The sequence below is a fragment of the Apostichopus japonicus genome, chromosome 2, assembly GCF_037975245.1.
Source record: "Apostichopus japonicus isolate 1M-3 chromosome 2, ASM3797524v1, whole genome shotgun sequence".
In the NCBI taxonomy this organism is placed as follows: Eukaryota; Metazoa; Echinodermata; class Holothuroidea; order Aspidochirotida; family Stichopodidae; genus Apostichopus; species Apostichopus japonicus.
Genome location: NC_092562.1, coordinates 7,940,581 through 7,963,639, shown reverse-complemented (window position 1 = coordinate 7,963,639; position 23,059 = coordinate 7,940,581). Strand labels below are relative to the sequence as shown.

The window sequence follows — 23,059 nt, the reverse complement described above, 5'->3', positions numbered from 1 at the left end:
AAGAACACCGGAGGTTAACAATGGAATCTTAGGGAAGAAAATGTTCACCATCGGGGGAAGCCATTACTACAACACTCATGTCTATAGTTATTTATTTTGCGTGGAAAGATGGGGGTCTTGACACTCATTACGAAAGTTTTAAACTAGGGGATACGACGAATGCTATAATTAGAACGATAAGTGAGAAGTTTCATACGAGGTAACCGTGCTATAGCTTTACTTACATTATGCGATGAACGGTACAGAATAGCCGCAAGAAAGTAAAGAAAAAAGTCATGATGGTAATCTGCCAGGCATCTCAGCATGTACGCTTGAGTCTAAGGCACTGACTGTTAGCGATTCATATTTTGAGACTGGTAGGGTGGGTGCTTTTGAAATGTATGAGACCAGATAACATTGAAAACAGTTGTCTTCAAGTCACCAATGTGCTGGAGGATTTGAGAGAGGTTGAAAATATAAAGCAATTGAGATAAACCAAAAGCTTTGACAATAGTAATTTTACCTGTAGGTGTTCAATACGTTGTGACCAAAGACCGAGAAGTTCCTTTAGCCTTGAAAGTTTGGGAGCATAGTTGAGGCATCGATGACTGTCAATCCAGAAGAAGCAGAAATATGAAGCAACAAAAGTAGGGAAAAGAAATTGTACATACAGAACAAATGTACAATTTACTGCGATTTATATCTTCATATTGAATATTCGAAGATTGTCGTTTCTCATAGCCCGTTTAGGGTATAGTCAATAAACTGTGGTTCATTCATACTTAGTAAAGATTCCTAAATGCTATTGGTCCATTCAGGTCAGCTGACCGTGGTTAATCCTGTGAGTAACGCACGGTAAAATTACCGGCGGATGAATACAATTGTTACCATGTTTTGTCGTCTGCTTTGATGAGCTATCGAAATACATCAAAAACACAAAATGGCTAATATAACGTTTGATTTGAACTTCGATTTGCGCACTTTAGACGAGGTAGACACTCAGGAAAACAATGGAAGATTTGCAAACCTGGTTGAGAAAGACTTAATTCACAGAAACGATCTTGTTCAAAAGTCTTGCAAGATGCCATCAGAGGTAAAGGACGCGAAAACATGGATCCGCACTCGAGTCTAGGCCAAAGTGTAGGCTGCACAGCTGTTGCCTCCAACAATGACTTCAACGTTACTGCTGCTGTTAGGGCTGAAACGTCTAACATGTCCAAACTGTTTTCCAAATGTTCTTTCCAAAGTCCTGTGAATGTTTACTTCCAAATTTCATAGTTATATCCGTATTAAAACACCGAACAGTTGTGGATGCTTTGAGTTTAAATATATCCAGTATCTGTCCGTAATTAAATGTTCGCAAGGCCGTTATGTTGCTCATGGTGTTATAAATTTAAAGTTAAACGACCGCAGTGCCAAGCACTGTGTAGTGTGTACGTGCAAGTGAGTGTACGTGTTCAATACAAGGCCTACTATGTTATCGTATGACTGTATACCATACGTACATGTTTGTCCCTAGAATGGTTGCTATGGGAACCAGAAGCTGTAGGGTATTGATATGATTAAGCCAACTAGTAATTGTTTGTAGTTCCTTGTTATTGAGACCTTTCAAAAATAGTTTTATGGCCGCAATATTGCCAAAGATTAGTTAAAATGTTATTATGGTTCATCTTTTATGAATGACAGCCTTTCAAAGACGTTTCCTTTATAATTATTCACTATCGCTCAGTATTACTTTATAATTGCACATGTACATTATTGTTATGCTGGTTGTAAATCGTTAATTCGACTTACGGGGCATCACTTTAATAAATCTTCGGTTATATGTAACCAAAAATGTTTTGTTTTATGATTTTCCCCCCACACTCCGGGTGTTAATGCTATCGCTGGATGCACTCGGGCTCCGCCCTCGTGCATCGCTTGCATTATCCCCCGATCGTGCATTAATCCTGTGAGTAACGCACGCTAGACCGTTGATTAACCCCTTATTCATATACACAGACTTGTCAACCGGTATACGCCATACCCCGAACTGCTTGAAAATCTCGTTCCGTAATTTCCTGTTCAAACTGACGTAAACGATTGGATCCATGAGCGAGTTAGTGTAGCGAAACCACATCGCAAATACACTGAGTGCATGACTATATTCGCCCTCTTAATGAATTCATGATGAAATATGGTGTCCAAGTTTACAGCAGTAAATGCCAGTAAAGCACCTGTTGAAGCAAAGATAAGTTCATGCATTTATTCATCATATGCCAATCAGGGAAGCTAGTTAATCTATGTGCTAAAACACATCCCGTGCATTACGCATTGTTGCGATATACGACTTAACAACTGGCAACGTGCATGGTGTATTTAGCACGATACGCAAGATGCGTTAACACAAAAGGCATACACAACATCATGACCTAACATATAAAACATTATTTCGGTCGCATGACGATGATAGGATGTAGCCATATTGGTTATCCTCTTGAGTGTAAGTAGGCTAATGAATGGAATAACGAAGGACGGGACCAATTACAAATTCAAGTACAAGCAAACTTTTGACCAAGCCGGAGAGCAATGACGAGTTCCATATGTGTAAACGCTGCTCCCTGTACTGAGAGCTGTCGGTGCCGCTATACTAAGTGTACATACCCAACACGCAGTTATCATCATGATGTAATGGTGCCTTGATAGAGTTACCTTATCCGGTATAACAATGCTGATGAATCGATGCACAGCTATGACCGTTACTGCAGAAACGTTTCCCATTATGCCAATCGTTGCAAAACCACCATGGATCTAAAAGGAACAAGACGAACAGTATAAGACGTTCGCATTTTGGTCGCTATGTGTATGGTAGCTAATAATCTGTAACCAAACAAATTATATACTCCCAGCTTGGAATGTTACCATCAAAGAGACCCTGTCGTGAGAAACTGAAACACTCTTTTACATTTGTATTGAGTTGCACAATCAATGTTCACAAACGATACTGATGAATTGAATCATCAATTAACTCTTGAGAAAAAAAAAGTTATATAATATATGTTTACTCTGCAATAATAATTGGTTATCAAATGATGAGCTCTACAACGAAACCAACCAAACACCTTGGTCATCGATAGTCGCACATAGAAGATTGAGATTTTTCGGTCATGTAGCAAGACTCCAAGAGGACGCTCCAGCAAAGGTTGCGTGAAGAGAAGCACTGAGACATACTGCTAAACCAGTTGGAAGGCCCGTGACTACATTGCTTGGAAAAATAAAATCGCAATTCAAGGACATTAATATTAACAATTTCGAAGAAGCAATAAACCTTGCCCAAGATCGTGATACGTGGCGGAGGTTAATCACTGAGCATGTCGGATAGACGAGACTCAACTTACTACCACTACTTACTCTGCAAAGAACTTCATATACAATAATTTAATTATATACTCCCTCAAAAGTCATATCTGGTGCCTAATAGCATACTCCTGCCTCAAGACATGACATTTTCTGTTATATCTAATATCGAATTGTTTTAAGTCATTAGCCTTCAAGACACGTTTAACTAGCGTATCGAGATTCTACAGTACTGCTGCTCTATGAAGGTTACTTGTTCTGTGACCTGTGACACGTCCAATTCGCATTTTAACTCAAATTTGGAATCTTTTCAATTTAGAAAGTTATTTCAGATGGGAAAACCTTAGATTGCTCTTGGATGAATTCGTTGGATGAGAAATTATCATATAAAATATCGAGATAATCCTATGTGAATAAAATTGCAATATCCTTTATTTTAGTCCATTACGGACTCCAGTCTTATATAATGAAGTGGACCCAGCCATCGAAAATGTATAAATGTGACTAATAAACGTACCATTAACTCCGCGCCGCGAACTGTGTGCATTACGAAGATGCGAAATCGAAGTATACCGAGGACCTCTGGTCATCTATATAGATAAGCTGTTATCTGAGCTGAAACTGCTAAATATTTCAATGTGCTTTTCAAGAGAAGTATGAGTTTATTTAGTCAATGTTCAATTCGACCATAGTAAACCAAGATTATGAAATTTGTTTTGTTTTACTATTATAAGAAACGTGTCCAGTCGACGAAGTGTTGAGGATTAAATCAATATTCATTATACTTTCTCAAGTACTCTCTCAATTACATTCATTTGGTGGAAAGAATATAATGATGTATTCGCCTGGATGTGATATGATGAAACTGCTCCAGGATCAACACAGGGGAATATTGCACTTCACGACTGGTTAGGTAATTTTTGGGATTCACCAGGTGAAGGTATAAGGAGCCAAACTATGGACCTTCACGTGACATACCTTAGTCAGTGTCACTCTACCAGAATGATTCTACTTGTGTGATTGTTGCACAGTTTGCAACACAGTGGCTCGAATTAGACTCTATACACAGAATTACCACATTTTCGGTTAACATTAATGTATCTTAGTGAATATCGTCTAATTATTGCTATGTAAAAAATATATATATCAATATTCTTGTTTGGCAAATGATGTACATAAATAAATACGGTACATTGTTATTTCTATATTTAGACTTACTCTTAGACTCTTAGACTTACTCTGCAAAGTATATCCAGACAAAGTAAGTATCCTTCAAAAAAGACATCCATTAAGCTGAACGGCATACTAGCCAACGTTGTTACAAGATCCATGACACACAAGTTCAGAATTAGAATATTGTCCAGATTTCTACGAAGCGCAGGCACCCGAAGAATTGTAAACCTGGTAACAGAATTAGCGACAGCCGATGAGAGCATTACCAAGTGATAATACCTCGATGGCAACCAGAAGTACATGCTTATGGTAATCCGTCTCCTTTTACGTTCTTGACCAATTCTGTTGGAGTTCACACATCTTGGATATGACACGACTAAAACTTATTGGCATGCAGCGTGTATCAAAATGTCTAAATGACTGACTTTAGAAAATGCGAAATGTTATATATACTATTTCCTTGTCTTGATCATCGAAATGTATATAAATCTGAAAGTCTCACTACAATATAGGAGAACGATTGAGGTGGCATTCAAAACTAAGTTTTCCTTGAAAAGAGGGTTCACAGGTATAACAAGTGTACGGGTGGGGGGGGGGCACCTGCCCCTGACCAAAGTAGTAACAGAGAGTAAGACTTCACCAAACGCCTGTGCTGCCAGCCAATGCAGTGTACACAATCGGATATACATTCTACGCGTCTAACTCTACAGCTGTAACTACAAAACGCCACCAGAATCTCCAGCCACGCCAGGAATCAACAGAATCCTGATTGTGACATATTGGAACTAACTGTCATGGGTTCTATAAACACATATGATAGTCAATGTATACGAGGAATGCAAATCTGTAAGGCCTTTATTACTCTTGAATCAAAATCAATCTTATATATCCGTGCACGGTAATTACATGACTTAAATCAGCCTTCAAATTAAACCTAAGTTAATACAATATCGGTATATAACTTTGTTGTTCTCTAGCCCGTTTTCCTCACTTTCACTTCAACATTTTCTATTGTTCGCTTTAGAATGTTCTATGAACTGCGTTCGTATTTGAACATTTTTTTTTTAAAGATACAAACATATTAATATTCTTTAATTGTCTGTTTCCTTCTTCTTATCTAACTATATGTGCCTTTCTTAAATCGTTAATTGCTTATCTTGTTCTGAAGTATCTTGTTCTAAAGTTCTCATTCTTTTCGTTTATAATCATTTCAAGTTCCATTAGGTTTTAATTTGGTTCTTTGCATCATCTCTCACCCAGGCCAATTAATACCACCTGAAACCAAACAAAAATGTCTTTCTTTAACTACCAGCGGAATTTCAACATAAAATTTTGAGATTTCTCTATTTATGTGGTTTGCAGTAGACTAAACTTTAACTAAACATAAAAGTAAACACGGTATTTTCCGTTGTCTTAGCCTCCTTGTCAACTTTTATACACATTCATTCGTGATTAAAATCTTTACCAACTTTTTCCAGAATAAATCTAGTTACCGATCTTGCAAAATTGTGAGTCGGATCGTAAAGTCGGTTATTGCTATTACGGTTAGATTCGTCCAACACGGCAACGTACAGAAACGCTGTGCTCAAAGCCGAAGACTTCGTTGGTACAAATCGTTTGGCCAGCACCGGCATCGTCATTCCTCTCTATTACTAACATAGTAGGGTTTGCCAATGTTAAAAAACACAGCAGGTAAAATAAAATTATGAAAGGAATATTAATATTTTATTAAAATTTATTTTATCAATTGTACTACTAAATTAGAGATATTGTTAACCCCTATGTTGATACGGGTAACGTATAAGTTGACTTTAATGGCAATATATCTATAACGAAAATAACTGCTTATACGGAAGATGACGTATAAGGTACACATTTACTTCTTAGGTATTCTGAAATATAGTCCTCATTTGACTACAAAAAAAAATATATACTGTATTGCATGCCGACCTTTCGTATTACCAGAAGATACCTTGTGACAAATCTTACGCCGTACGTAAGTAGGAACCTTATAATGTCATCTGCCAAGTAATTAGGTCACACTTCCGGAGTCTATGCATGTTAAGTTCATCAAAACCGCCCTAATTACCTTTCGGGGGAACATTTTATATAGTGTAGTTCATAGTGTAGACTTGTTCTTCGAAACCATTCGTGTGTTTGCCAGTCTCCCCAATTAACAATAAAGTAAAACGAATTTCAGTTCTCCTAGAACAGCGGTCCCATTACATAACTACCTACGTACCAAGAGACTTACTATGTAATGCCCATAATAATAATCTCATACAATTTGTGAAAGAAAATACACTTAATTAGCTTCATCTTGACATTAAACGAGTTTTACCACTCATAACTAGAACACATAATAATCAGCGAAATGTTGTCCCCCGTTCGTTTGGCAACTTTACACACGTCTGGTCGTCAACTGACCAATCAGCTTCTTAGATATATTTTCGAAACACGTCTGCTAAACTGAGTTAAAGCTTCGAGCGGCAGTAAAATTGCATCCGAAATGGAATTATTTATACCCGCGATTCTTCTCGTAATTATTAAAGACGAAATCTTTTTCAACATACTTTAACAACCATGGGCACATAGATTGAGATAAGTTACAGTTCTGTGCAAAATCTTTGGCGAACTGTAAACAGGTTAGATCAAGCCCATTAGGACCCAGTTGTCCTATTTGCTGTCTTTTTTGGTAAATTGTAATAAAAAATAATGTCCGTTTTGGGGACTGCTTTAGTCATTCTGCTACAGTAAATGTTGCCGAAAAACGAGTATGTTAAACGGAAGTCGTTATGCTGCAGTAAAGACTGCCGCATAGTGAGTAAGATATACGTTAGTCCTTATTTGACAATAACATTGCCGCATAATGAGTTTTTTCTTTCTTGGTCATTACGTGACTGTAAATATTGACGCATAATGATTACGATTTTCCTTGCAGTCATTATGCGGCAGTAAAAACTGCATATTAAGACAATATGACTTTTGTCCGAAATGGCGACCTTTCTTTGACAGCTGACAGACTGCCAGATAAAAATTCAAGCCTTGGTCAATATACTGCGTAAAAATAACCTCACATAATGACTGTTTGTGTTATTACGTGACGCAAAATTTTAGAAGGAGTAAAAGCTGCATAAAAAGTTACTGAATAATGTCCGCTTCGGAATTCCATATTCCTGGACGTCAACCTGGGTTTCCCGAACCAGGCTGATATTTGATCATCCGGATAGAACTCATCCTCTTAATCCCAGGCACACCCGACATACCAAAGTAAATTATTCTCCTTTAGTGTCCAGTTAGCTCTTATTGTTTACACAACACCTGCTACTAAGCTTCTTTTATTACCATGTAAAACCAGAAAAGTACTAATGTGTCCTGCTGCAGGGGCGTATCCAGGGGGGGGGGGGGGCGCAACAGGCGCGCGCCCCCCCTATTGGCCGTCACCAAAAAAAAAAAGGTTAGCAAAAAAAAAAAAAAAAATGATGATGACGACCTTTATGTGAGATGTCGGTGATCGCTCACCCCCCCCCCCCCTCCCGTATGCTTTATTTTTTGTTTGCCAAAAAAAGGTTCTGGCGAAGTTCGGCGGCATAATAGTTTTAGAAACATAGATGGTAATTGTGTTTGTATTATCACTATAAACACTAAGTGACATGTCAGCCATACTAAATTGTGCATTTTGTGTCCATATTTACTGGAAATGTTGCTTATTATTAAGGTCGAAAAATGGATCACATATGGCCATGGGCGGCGATCCTGGGTGGAGGGGAGATATATCCCCCCATGAAAATGGGTGGAGGGGATGTAATGCACCATATCCCCCCCCCCCACCAAATGCCAGGGATAAGAATATTTTCATGCCTACATTTATGCATCTTCGTTAATGTACGGCTCTTTTTTAGCTTCATTTCTCGCCTACCATAAACGCAGTGCGATCTTTTCAAATAAAGCGTCTTTATAAAGCAAAAATAGTTGACTGTAGGCTTCATTGGCCCTATAACAACAAAATGTATTATTGCGCCCACGGTATTGATATAGTACATATATGCACCCTCATAGTATTCATATAGGCCCTATAGTAGGCCTACACACGTACATGTTCCCTCGAACAGCTGAGAATCTCATGTAACCAGGGTAATGCTTAATACACGTTTCACCTGGATGCCCTAGCAATCGGTACCTAGGAATGTAACTATGTGTAATTGTGTATTGCATGTGTATAGGCCTATAATAGCCTGCATGAGGCCATTTTCTTCATCGAATAATATAAAAGAGCTCTCGAACATTCTAACGTTGCGCCTGAAACAAGATTGACAGGGGCAATTTTCCCAAAATAACACCCGAAATTAAAAAAAAAGTATTTTGGGTCCTGATTATGAGATATTTCGGACATGACATCCCTATTTTAAAGTTGGGTATATGCCGCTTGGAAACCTCGGGAAGTGCCGTTTCCGGCCATCTAGAGGGTTTGTTAATCCCAAAATTTTCTTGTACGCTTCGCGCCAACTCATGGTGGCGCTACGCTTAGATAGTCAACAGAGCCGTATATAGAGAGAGTTTGGCCAACCATGTAACCGATTTGGATTGGTCGAGAGGGAAAACGCCCACACAGGGTGGTAAAATAGGTCCACTTGAAAACTTTATAGCAGGCGACACGCGTACTCACAGTGTATGACTATCGTTTGTGTACACGAAAAAAGTACGAAATTATGGAAGAAATGGTGCTGGGGATGCTGCAATCGGTCAGAACATGGATATTGTTGTTTGATTTTCCGACTGACCATAAAAGAAGAGGAATTTTGTGGAAGTAGAAAGAACAAGATGGAGATCTAATGAAAAAAAGTCTGTGTAGCCTAGGCCCGTATTAGCCATAGGCCCTAGTGTAATACGAGTAATGTACAAGCAATGCGAGAATTTTACGTTCAGACTGGTTTCTGTAATTACATTCATGGCTATTCTCTCTCGTTTTACGATCCAAAAATTCGATTTCATTATGCCAGCTCTCCTAATCATAGGCATGGCAGTTTCAGTCGCACATATAGTTATCCTAATTCTTAGTTATTGTATGTCTAGGCTATGCCTAGCCTAAAAAAGTATCACTTTTAGTTTAATGTAAAAGGGTGGGCTAGCCTCTAGGCATCACGTAAAGCCCTAATCCTTAGTTAAGCCCGAAGCATAAGTTAAGCCTGGGCTTAGTTAGACCTGGACCATTCTTGCTATTACTACAACTGTTATAGCACATTACATAATATGGCACAGTATACGGCCCAATTAAACTAGGCCTAAGGAAAACAAAGTAGCCTAGGCCTAAACTAGTTAGGCTAGGTCTATACTCATTGGCAACTTGTGGGTTGTGTACACATACAGGCCTAATTATATAGACCCTTTTAGTATGCCATAAACAAGTGCCCAAATGGTTAAATGATCTCGGTTTGTGTTAATTGTCAGCATTGGTCTAGCCTTTTTAGGCTAACATGAATTCAGCCTAATTTTTTCTTCTTCAAAAGTATAGCCTAGGCCTTGGTTTAATTTGGATGCAGTCAACTATCATTTATCAAAGTAGCAGGGGCCTAGGCTACATTTCAAAGACCACTAGGCCAAGGCTAATTATGGTACTGGTAGCCTAGCCTTAGTTATGCTTATTGCAAAGACTACCCTTCACTCTTGTCTTGGTCACTGAATTATCTTAAGAGCCCTGTCACCACATGTTGATAAAGAAATGTTCAAACTATTGCGTAGGCCTAGTTTAGGCAATGCACGGTTTCGTTTGACTGTTTTAAAGGAAGACTTGAAAATTTAGTGTTAACTGGTATTTCATTAATAAGCAAAACTGTCTGTGCATTCCAACGAAGTGCAAATTAAGAGGGGGGGGGGGGATGCAGTATGATACACCTTTCAAGTTTTAACACATTATAAATGCACTTATGCCAGAAAGTCATTGCATCAGTAACTCCTTATTCCCTTAATTGACACCCACATTGATGATTGAAGTTAAAAAAAATCTTTTTAAATTATCTTTAGACAGTAAATTTTAACTCCCTGAATTTCAGGACTTTTTTTACAAATCAAAGGTGACATGTGCTCTGAAGAAAAACTCCTAACATAAAAAGCCACAGTTAGCAGACTGTGATAAAGACGAACCTGGTGAGTGACTACTAGACTGAAATCCAGTTCCTGCAACCACAGCAATAAAGTCTTTGTTTTAATCAATGCACTTGTGTGTTTGAAACTTTCAAATGGACACTCAATGGCAGTTGGTTAAGATATAAGGTTTTACCTTCATCATGGAGAGTTGAAGGGAATCTGCCTCATCATCTGAATAATGGACTCAAGGATAGCAACAAATCATGATTGGATAATGATTTTGAGCAAGTAAATATCTGGCAATTTGAAAGTTTGTATTATTTTTTACATATTATTTAAGCTGTTTAGCTCACACACAAGCAAATGATCAAGTGACAACAACCGATGCAGTATATTTAAAGGTATTGAAGACTCGCCCTAAACCGCATGCCACGCTCTGAAAAAGTTTACTTTCCGTTGCTTGCAAGTGAAGTTTTTTTGTGTCGCTACAAAATGCAGACAGTAATGAAACCTGATACCTTGTTATCTTTTATCTAGACCTGAGATGTCCACGCTGCTATGTGCACTGTGTTGTGGGTATTGACCGTGATGTTTGTATTGACTGTACACTAATGTCTATTTACAGATGATAGCAAGCTGTGTGTGTATTTTCTGGGATCAATGGTGGTGTCTAACACTTCTGTTACACCGCATTCGAAACTAGGTCAGATAACCGGCATGAGACGTTTCTTTGTGCGGGAGTCTTCACACCCTTTAAGGAGAAGTATTTATATCCCATTAATAGAGAAAGAATTATGTTTCAATTGGTAGCATGCAACTTAAAATTTTGCAAACATTAGATACAATCAAACAATAACAAGGTTCTTTTACAAGGTAATCTACTGCCCTTTATTTCACATTAGTCTGTCACATCAGAAGGTCACAGCTTTCAATAATGATACAAACAAATTCCCTTGATGGGTGCTTCGTTAGATTCCTGCAATTTTCAAGTTTATCAATGTAATAAGTTCTGAATGTGGTAATGTGGAGAAGCTTTGGGATAATCTGTGGATAAGACTGCCAGACTATCAACAAGATTCCACATCCATGCAACTCCAACTGCTTCCTTCACCTCCTTGCAGATGTACCACATGTCCAAAAAAAAGTCAGCATTGGTTAATGTAATTAAAATCTGGCTTCCTCCTGAGCTGGCAAATACACATGAATTGTCAAGTACAGAGGTCAGTGTGAAACCACTGAAAGATCTTCTCAGCTTTCAAGAAAACAAAGACTTGAAGCCAAATTGACAGAGGCCACACTGATACCATTCCACTCTCATAAGATGAAGGTATCACACACACTTCATTTTGCTTCTGCGATGCAGTGCCTGGTAGACTGTGAGGGTCACCCAATGGATGTTTTAACAACTGCCTGGTTTATAGAGCTCTGCAACAGATAATTCATCCTGATGTCTAGTCGTCATCCTGTCATGGCCTTGAGCAAGTTGAACCCACTTCAACACAAAGCAGCTATTGAATTCTTGTCTAGGTACTGTCAAATCCACATCACCATCATTGCTGGTTCCAGCTATGCCGACCATAATAAAAGAGTACAATGAGGGTTTTTTAATTCACCCAACAGAGCTTGCATTCCAGTACCTTTGGGCAGCTGAAAAGATATTCAGAAATTTATATGAGTGTGTTTGTATGCATGCATATGTGTGACAGTTTTCTTGCTTTACAGAACAGCTCCATTTTGATAAGCTATGTAACGTGGAAACCTGCCAATCATATGTTTGAAATAGGACAGGCTGAAACGATTCTTAAATGAAAGGCTTAACGACTTATTGCATTTTTATACATCACTGTTCAGGTAAGGGCAGTATGAAGAATAAGTAACAATTAATAATTATCATTATGGCCATTTGCTGTCTGCATAATAACAAACTGAATGATGTCATCAGCCCTGTGCTCAGTTGACAAGTAGGCACACTATGTCAGTGTGATCCATGAAACCTTATTAAGGACATGACCGTATAGTATATATGTTAATGGAAAATACATAAGCTACAAGATACACCAGTATTCAGTTGTTGCAGCGTTTTTTTTCTCGACAGACCCATTCAATCTGTTGCACCTACTATAGCCTAGTACTACATTCCTGAGAAATTAACACCACAATATCAGTCTTAGGTTTGCCAATAGACTCCCAACTATTGCTAACTCCTACACTCAAGTATATAGTTTAGTTTAGTAGAAAACAAGACCAGGAGAGACATTCAAGTCCCCATTAAGGACCCTAAGGCTATATGAGAGGAATAAAACCGAGGACATCAAATGTCATACCCAATTACAATGCTTAATGTACTCATCCAAAGTATTCTTAAACCCATTCACATTACTTGCAATTCAACCTTCTAAGGCAAACCATTCCATTCATTCACAACCCTTGTGTAAGTTGTATTAGACTTTAGAGAAAAAGTTATGCCGAATATTAATCCTACTATGTAACTTCTGGAGTTTAATACAATGATCTCTGGTACAACTACTTTTGGCAAACCTGAAAAGATCAGTGAAGCATAAATTGTCATTTTATGTGTAGGCCTACTCTATTTAATTGAAGGATCTAGTAATGTAGGCCTGATGCTATAGTTGTGCGTCTGTAATCTAGCCTAGCCAGGACTGTGATGTGTGCTTTTCGTTTGTATGACTAAAGTAGGACTAGTAGTATGAGGCGTAAAATAAAACAAGTGTAATGACAGGTTTTCAGCTAGTTTTCTATGCATTTCAGGTGTGAAGATAAACGTAAATGTCATTAACTAACGCATACTCTAATTCAATACCTGATATCCATTTTGTTCCTCGTATGCCTGTCAAAATCTGACATTCTAAGTCGCTTCGTTTGTTCGCAACGAGCACAGTGTGCAAAGCTGCTATATATTGTGTGTGGTGTTTTTCGTGTTTCGCGCAACTGGTAACGACAACTGGACCTATTTTGATGCCCATGGCTTGCGTGTGACGTCACAAATCGCCAGTTGGCCAAACTCTCTCTATATACGGCTCTGATAGTCAACAAGGTCATATCCCCCCCCCCCCCACTCGGAAGTACGGATCGCCGCCCATGCATATGACACCATTTTGCATTTCAGCCCTTCTTCGAAAGCAAAAATTATACACCCCTCCCCTTAGACCCATCCCCCAGGACGGCGATCATTCATGCCTGACGCCCCCCCTATTGGAAAATCCTGGATACGCCCCTGCTGCTGTGCACGACTAAGTTAAACAAGACATAATTGAACTTGTAGGCAACTTCCTGGGTGACTTTTCTTAAAAAGTATTATAGTGCCCGGTGCAGTTTGCGTTTTCGCGTGTATATTTTTAGTCACGGTCCCCAAATAGCAAGTATTTGTCGTAGAATAAAAAAGGTGTTTCTGGAGGGATTTCTGAACAAAGGTTTCCTATGCAATTGAGTTTTCCCCTGGCAACTGGAATCCAGTGTACTGACCACTGGCAACAGGGGCGGCGACTTGTTTCAAATATTAGGGGGGGGGGGGACATTTGCTTGGATTAGGCGAATTACTATCAAAGCGGAGCGCCACCATTGGTTGGTGCGCAGCGTACAAGAAAATTTCTGGTTTTGAAAGCCCCCCAGATCACCGGAAATGGCACTTCTCGTGCTTGAAAATGACCAACCAGATGTACACTTTTGCCTGAGAACCAAGTTTTTCCCCATAGTTTTTTTTCATTCATAACCTTTTTCAAGATTGTCACCAGTCACACAACATGTTCGACCTCATCGCATCTCCTGTGGATCATTGCTTTTGTAGGTTATTCTACGTAACGCCCCACAATACCCGTCAGCCCCACTTTTCAAGGTTTTAAGCCCATTATTTGTTCAGAATTTGAAAATTCACATTTCTTGTAAATTCACTTCAAAACATACCCATAATGTTGCACAAAATTTCATCTATGGACAACCAATATAGAAAAACCTCCTTCAACCCCTAACAGACCAATCAAAATTGCACGAGTAGAGGGAAGTATGATGAAGAATGTTGGTCAAGGAATTTTTGAAAATTCAGACACAGTTAATTTATTGGTGTACAAATACTAAAACCTCTTATAATGGCTACTATAAAACTTCGATATCATAAAAAAAATACAAAAGATATGCTCGAGAGGGGGGCGGTCTCCCCCTTCGCCCCCAGGCCCCCCGCATGCGGTTAGAAATCTTGTAGGAAACAGGCCAAATGGAAAACCCAGTGAACCCATATCGATGTGGATCATAATATATGATTGTACCGTATACTTACACTCATACACAAGAGATGTACAGAGATGATATTAATCATGAGTAACAACATATATACGGTCACAGGTCACAGAAACGACGAAGAGTCATTTACCTCATGCAGCATGTGTTGGATGAAGTTTTAGCCACCGCCAAATATGATTTGGATAAATAATCTCACGCATTATTTTCTATTTATAGCCACACACAAAAATTATGCCACCAAATATTGGGGGGGGGGATATTAGATACGACCGTATATCCCCACCTAAAATATTGGGGGGACATGCGGTCCGTCTAGCTATTCATTTCGAAAAAAAAGTAAAAAGTACTTTCGGTCATATACAGTAACAAATTGTGACACGGTTAGAAAGGCGCCTTGCGAGGAATTTGCCAAGGGAGGGGCAAAGCTTGTATAGGCAAGCTATCTAAGCGTAGCGCCACCATAAGTTGGCGCGAAGCGCAAAAGAAAATGTTGGCCGAAAATGCCTCCCAGATCGCTGGAAATGGCACTTCCCAGGCCTTTTAAGTTGCATCTAAGCATTTTCTATTTTGATATTACTAGCGATATCATAAAAAATATGCTAAAAAAACTATGCCACCAAATATTGGGGGGGGGGGATATTAGATACTATATCCCCTACCTAAAATATTGGGGGAGGGGGCAACCCTGACGTGTCTTGCTAGGAACCCCAGCACCATTGAACCAGTTGACAGTAGGCTATGTATCTGTACTGCCTGAATTTTGTTGTTATGGAAGTTCAAATGTATTAATGTGGGTCCATGATGTCCACAATAACAAGCAGTGATACAATGTACAGTTATGGTTACACTAGTTGTGAATTTATACCTTCCATGTTTCATGAAACATTCTTTACAGTTTAAGACAATTGATTTGCAAAGCTTCAGGCCTAAGTACTAGCCTCATAATGAGTATAAAAGATACATATCGGCCTATGCCTACCTAACATGACTGCATAATGCAGTTTACATCCCCGAGCCAAACTTTCAGTATTCAACCAAAGCCTAGTAGTAGAAGTACTACGCAGCATCATGTACATGTATGATTCACTCTCATTAGCAGTTCCGGGGTAGTTCAATACATAACCTACACACTGTACATATGGGTTGTAAGGATTCTATGGTTGCAGCATTTGGTTCTAGATCTGCCCAGGCGCGGTTCTACGGGGGGGGGGGGGGGGCTAGGGGGCTATGGCCCTCCCAAAATTAATTCTAGCCCCCTCCCAAAAAAAAATCCACACAATATATATAATTTAGTAGCTATAAAAACTCTCCGTGGCACTATATCTGGTTCAACGGGTTGTTTTACAGCATTATATACAAAATATAATACTAGACGTACTAAGTGAGAGTCATGTATTTACCGGAGTACATCCGCCGCTTTCGCAAGTTGTAAGTTTTCGTGCTCTGATGTGTCAATCAAACATCTGATAACAGATGTGAAGCAGCTGAAGCGTTTGGTCTGTTCATCCAGCCTAGATCGTTCCAAGCTATTTTCACTTTGAATCTCATATACGACTTGCAGGGGAAATCTAATTCTCTTTCACTGACACTCCAAGATAAGACTTTGACAATGGCAAATGCCTCCAAGTTGACAGAAGCAACAATTTCAGCCATAGAGATGATGAAATCATATGAGGGCTTTGAAGAAATCCTGGGAAGTTATGGCTGAAGGTGCTGGTATTGAGATCCGAGATGAGCCCACTAGAGGAAGAGTTAAGACGTGCCTTTTAGAGGACTTCCTCATCACGGAATCGGTGGGGGTGACACAAGCAGCTAGAGATGAACGAAGTTTCACGATGCACCTCAAAAATGCAACTTGAAACGCCCGAGAAGTGTCTTTTCCGACGATCTAGGAGTATTTTTTGGCAAAACAAATCCGTGGTATACGCTTCGCGCCAACCGATGATCCCCCCCCCCCCCTTGTGAACATTTCTGCGGACGCCCTTGCTTGGAACTAATAGGGGGACCCTATGGGCCAGGAGCCCGGGCCCCCAGGCTCATCGTTACGCCACTGGCTTGTTGCACGATGATGATTATCTTTAAACATCATCAACGGCATATTAGCCCCCCCCCCAAAAAAAAATGTCCCTCGAACCGCGCCTGGATCTGCCATTCCACCGGAAATTTAGATTTGACTTCGTACTGACTTGTCATCGACTTAGTGTGTAGTATGTACACTTGTCGAATGTGTACGTACGTGTATATATGTTCGGAGGAAACAGCGAGAGCAAATAGTGTTCCTAACATGACGTCACATGACGTCATGAGATTAGGAACATTTTTCGGGCGAACAAGCTTTTCAAGCCCCGAAGAGGGAAAATTAATAATTTTCGACTGGGAAAAATCATGTTTTTAACTGGCAGAATGGTTGATATATGTTCTAGAGAACATGCTTAGATGGATCCCCAAAAGACGACGTTGAAATTTTCGTGTCATGGCTACTTTTAAAATATTTGTTCGATCGAGGCCTGAGAACAAGCCTGTTGTCTTTGTTATAGATCAATCTGTATGCTGAGTACAAGAAAAGTGTCCATTTCGGATATCAGCGGCCAATGTGAATATTGTTTGTCATATCCCAATGCTTTTTACTGGAATACTTTGAAGTATGTTGTTCATCCTGGCTGTATACGCTTCAGTCTAGTGTGTCACATTCATATAAGAGTATTCAAGTAGCATCATCGAAACCACACTGCAGTTTTGCTGTCTCGTGAGAAAATCAAAAACGTTTTAGTCAATGATTACCCTGCCGTTTTGTGTTAGAAGTTCACGTTCCTATATACTTCCGATATGGGTGAATACATACACGTGGAAAAGAAAGGGCAAATTGGTAAAGCAACCCTAACTGCGTAACGTTAGAACTTAAAAGAAAGTTGTTCCAAGTTATTTCTCAGCGAAATATTCTCAGGTAGGTCAGGCTAGAATCAGCATTGGTAGAAAGGTATTTCCTGAACTAGGTAGCCGTTTAGATTGAATCATCTGATGTATAATCGGAGTAGAGAGAACTTCATTCGTTATATCAGGCCCCTTGAACATAGGCCTACCTTATTATCGCATTGGCATAACGTTACTCGTTAAAGTATAAACACTTTTGGTATATTACCAGGCTAGGCTTAGTTACCAATAATAGCCTAGGCAAAGGGCCTAGCCTAGGCTGAATAGCCCTACAGTGGGTTAACTTAATTATTTAGGCTAGACTTACTGCGGTGTCAGGCTTCTTTTAGTGTAGAAAGACTACGCAAGGAGTTCTTCATGCAATTTTCGTTGCCATTTGCCTAATGTAACTTGTTGTAAGTCCATGCAGGCCTATAACTAGTTAGGCTGTGATGGCAACAGGTATTTCATGAAGTATGCATATGATTAGACTAGCCCTAACAAGGAACATTGGCTAGATGACTAACTAGGTAGATGTCTTTATGTTCATCTCTAGTATTGCAGGAATATCAAACCAGTCACAAATTGGGGAATAGTGTATATAGGCAAAGTTGGCAGTGACTGATGCCGATCGCAAAGTCGGTAAGTATAGTCAGTATTGGGAAGTTCGGAACACTGCAAAGTTCGGACACCCCTAAGAAATACAGTATTTCACCATGACAACCTAAGGCAAGAGCCAATTTCACGAAACAATATGAAGCTACAGTTATTTTCTCTCAAAAATGACCGGTGTGCAAGCAAGTACTTAAATATTTGTCAATAAAAGGAAGTTATTGTTTTGGGATGTTTTAAGGCTTAGGTGTCCGAACTTTGCAGTGTCCATGCCACTACTACGGTTAGATTTGTCCAACACAGCAGCATACAGAAACAATGTACTCACAAATGAAGCCAAAGTGAATTAATCAGGTCACACATCTGGAGTCTATGCATGTTAAGTTTTTCAATACCACTCTCAATACCTTTGGGAAGCATTTCATAATGTAGGTTTGTTTTTGCCTTTGTAATCACCAGCACATTGTGCAAACATGATAAGCACCATTGTAAGATGATAAACGAGGGACTGCTAAATTTTCCCTGCCAAAAGTAAAATTACATCACTAGCATTATATGTATGCCAGTAGTTTTCTTACAGGCCTTAAAAGCATGTAGATTCAAAGTAAACATATAATTAAACATATGACATATAGTAAAAAAGATTTCCCTCCCGCAAATGATATGAGGTATTTTTCCAACTAGCCCTGTCTATTTTCAACTGTGCAATGTTCAGTCACAGTGCGCTGTCCTGTCTTTATGATACAAATTAATAAGCCAAATATCTGTGTCAATAAGACACATCTTTGACCTGAGTTTCCTAATTCTAGCAATCCTTTGCCAGTTAAAAATTGTCTCAACCAGCTGTACAAAAATAAGTTACTTCGCCATCTTGTGATTTCTGGGAGAGCCATGCAACATGCTGAAGATTTGAAAGCAGGCTTACTGTATATTTGCAAAGAAATGCTGCAATGTGTCAGTGCATTTGAACAATTTTTACAGACTCAATATCTTTTTGGATAAAAGTCACAAACCATCACACAGTCCACAGTATTTGTATTAATTAAAGAGACTTACCAGCTGAAAATAGATGATTTGGTTGGCTAATAGTCTCATGACAATGGTCTGGCAGCATCCTTGCATCTACCCTAATCATTGAGAGAAGAGTACTGTATGTATGAACTTCAACTGATGGTAATATTCATGTTTACTATGCAGGCGAGTATCCAGGATTTTCTAACCCGGGTGGCGCGAACCATCTAAGCGGAGCGCCACCATCGGTTGGTGCGCAGCGTCCAAGAAAATTTCTGGTTTTGATAACCCCTAAATCACCGGAAATGGCACTTCTCTGGCTTGAAAATGACCAACCAGATGTACACTTTTGCCTGAGAACCAAGTATTTCCCAATAGTTTTTTTTCATCGATAACCTTTTTGAAGATTTTCACCGGTCACACATCATGTCCGACCTCATCACATTTCCTGTGGATCATTGCTTTTGTAGGAGATTCTATTTCACGGCCCACAATACCCGTCAGCCCCACTTTTCAATGTTTTAAGCCCATTATTTGTTCAGAATTTGAAAATTCACATTTCTTGTAAATTCACTTCAAAACATACCCATAATGTTGCACAAAATTTCATCTATGGACAACCAATATAGAAAAACCTCCTTCAACCCCTAACAGACCGGTCAAAATTGCACAAGTAAAGGGAAGTATGATGAAGAATGTTGGTCAGGGAATTTTTCGAAAATTCAGACAGTTAATTTTTTGGTGTACAAATATTAAAACCTCTTATAACGGCTACTATAAGACTTTGTTGAAGAAAATGAAAAACTACCAGATATTTCCGAAGCCAAACACCACACATAGACAGTTTGGAGGCTGTTTATCCTGGAACGCCATTTTCATGCTCACTGATATGATGCGATATCTGCTGTTTGCTTTACAAATTCAAATAATTGAAATGAGACTGAAATAAATAACTTTTATCTGTTTATTGTGCAATGCCCCACATTCTTTTCATTTCGAAAGACGCACAGTTTCAAGTTCATTACACACTGAAGGCTTCGATTCTCTATCTGCCTTCAGTTTAGGGAACATTCCTAGATATCGCTAGATATTGTTAGATATCCATACAGTAAAGTGTCCTTGGGATTTTTTGAGGCCTGATCTTGGGAAATTGCAAAATCGGGAGTGGTGGGAGTGGTCGCACTCCATTTAGGTCAGTGCACAACCTCTAGAAGTCACTAATACACAACTCGATCACTTCGTCCCCGTTCTGTCAAGGTGACAAATGTTCAAAATGTGAGTTTTGAGAAAATGGGTTCTAAAAGATTTTCACATTTTGACTTTAGTATTAATGGTAATTAAGAAAAGATCTTTTGTACCGAAGGTTGTCAATATATTAAATATAACAAATAGAACTTTGAGTTCTCGTATTTGTTGCTTTTTTTTACAAAGTAGTAATTTTAGTTTGAACATATTCGTCGTATGCCATGTCATTTTTCAGTTAATTTTAGATATTTGTCACACATTTGTCACACATATGTCACTTTGCTAGAACTAACTTTTGAAGTTTCTTCATGTCACAGACTAGTATTCGTCACTTTGTGTGTAGTAGCCATAGGGTACACCTTGAATGTTCACTGTCACATTAGGAGGGGGGGGGGTAGGTGGAATAACCTTAGGATAGAAGAAAATAATCGAAGGGGTGGTACATTGGTCTTATTGATTTTAAATAGAACATCCACGGTTTACTATACTGTATAAAATAGACAAGGAATTTGCATCGGTTATACACAGTATCAACATAGTGTTTTAGTATGTTTTTCTTGAGTGGCATGGATGGGGTTGGATATGATGAGGGAGGTGGTGTAGAGGGCAAGGAGAGCCGGCTGTTGAAAGGGGTGGTATATTGGTCTTATTAATTTGAAAAAGAAAGCCCATGTTTTGTTGCAATGTATAAAATAGACAAGAAAATTTGTATGGGTTATGGGCGGATATAAGTGTTTTGTCTTTCTTGGGTGACATGGATGGTGTCATATAGAGGGATGTTGAGGTAGGGAGGGCAATGAGAGCCGGCTGCTGAAAGGGTGATATATTGGTCCTACTGTATTTATTTTAAAAGAACCCCTACCATTTTCTATAATGTATAAAATAGACAAGGGATATGATGAACTGTGAACACATGCAGTTGCCAAAATGATAGTTCCAGTGGCATAATCTGTTAAGTCAGATTTTTTTTATGAAGCACACAGACTACGGAAAACTGTGTGCAATTCTTCATTTTCAAGTGAGTGTATTACGTGAAATGTCTCTGACAATAGTTTCTAAGTATCCTTCAAACATTTTGGAAGCTTTTCCACTATACTATCCCATTAAACGGAATGTGAAATTTTTCTTAAGCTCACAGGCACATTCATAATATCCAACCCAACCTCGTGTGAATCCTCAGATTTAAAGAAGAAAACAACTGTGCCATTGTTCAAGTGTTTCCAAGTTGTACTGTAGTAGGTTGTTCCTTCTTTTTATTTCCTTCCAGTATACATATAAAATTTAAAAGAGGAGTCATATAATACCTCAACAAGAAGAATAACTAATATAAAAGGTGATTTTTTTTTTTAAGATGATACCTAGGATATCATATCAAATACACAATATAACATACAGACTACAATAAACAGTCCAAGAATAACTAATTTAAAAGGGAAAAAATATGTTAAGATGATAGGTTATCATATAAAATACATCTACACATACAAAAGTTTATTCATAAAAGGATATAACAAACAGACTACAACAAACATTCTAAGTGATTGGATGGAATATATAAGCAGCACGGTAAATAAATGAGTTTCTGTAAACTTACCGTATGTTCAGTATTTTGTGGTGATTTCTTAGGTTTCTGCTTGATTTGTGAAGGAGACTTTTTAGTACAGTATACAAAGTGTGATTCTGATCACTGTAAATCTTATTTGCCATTCTTGTAAACTCAGTTCTTGCAGCAGCATTTACTTTTTCTGAAAGTATATAGTAATCTAAATTAATATAGCTGATGTGTATTTAAGAAATTTTATTCTTCTTTCTTTGCTTTTTTGTACTATAAAATGGTACCAGACAGGCACTGTATAGATCACATGTGCCAGGGTAGAATAATAATATGGAAAACATTTTCCTTAGCATTTTGGTTATAGAAAGACAACGTAAGCCACACTAGATGTAATATAGTTTTTTTTAATACCTTGATACATTGCAAGAAAAGGTCAAACTGTCATCGCTGTATACACCCAGTACTGAGTTTTGGAGTTTCTAGCCACCTCAGATCCCTCAATAATAATACGTTGCGATCTTCATAGAATGAGACCTTCATGTTTTATGGCATTATTTTCAAAAACAAATTTCCTTTATTAATGGGGGGTTATGCAATAAAGCCTTGCGGTCACGTGTTTGAACTATGTCATTTATAGAACACTGATAATTTCATTGGTCAGTTTCAACGGAGCTCTTAGGAATTATGCATGATACAGCAGTATCATCAGCACATTTTGTAACAGAAATGTGTGAGTTTGACCTAATTTCATAAGTATATATAGTAAATAATATAGCAGATAATGGACCCCCCCCCCCCCCCAAGGCACACCAACCTTTATTCCGATATTTCTGATAACCCTTTATCCAACTTAACCTTGTCTGGACCATCCTTGAAGAAATTGCGTCAGCCAATGAATAA

General features: G+C 38.7%; 1 protein-coding gene and 2 long non-coding RNA genes across 6 annotated transcripts in view; 1 reads left to right on the top strand and 2 right to left on the bottom strand.

Annotated features, from left to right (window-relative positions):
* Positions 1–1,973: 1,973 nt before the first annotated feature.
* LOC139976723 (uncharacterized) lies at positions 1,974–18,374 on the bottom strand. The gene is made up of 3 exons (XR_011796239.1): positions 18,065–18,374; positions 2,671–2,769; positions 1,974–2,195 (listed from the first exon to the last, which is right to left on the bottom strand). It is a non-coding gene; the product is annotated as an uncharacterized lncRNA (long non-coding RNA).
* On the bottom strand, positions 11,434–13,635 carry LOC139976717 (uncharacterized). The gene is made up of 2 exons (XR_011796238.1): positions 13,394–13,635; positions 11,434–12,219 (listed from the first exon to the last, which is right to left on the bottom strand). It is a non-coding gene; the product is annotated as an uncharacterized lncRNA (long non-coding RNA).
* LOC139976620 (uncharacterized) overlaps positions 17,624–23,059 on the top strand; it is a 59,129-nt gene continuing 53,693 nt past the window's right edge. For all 4 annotated transcript variants that reach the window (XM_071985368.1, XM_071985369.1, XM_071985370.1 and 1 more), the window contains exon 1: positions 17,624–17,770. The gene's annotated coding sequence lies outside the window, so the exon portion shown is untranslated. The remainder of the gene's footprint in view (positions 17,771–23,059) is intronic.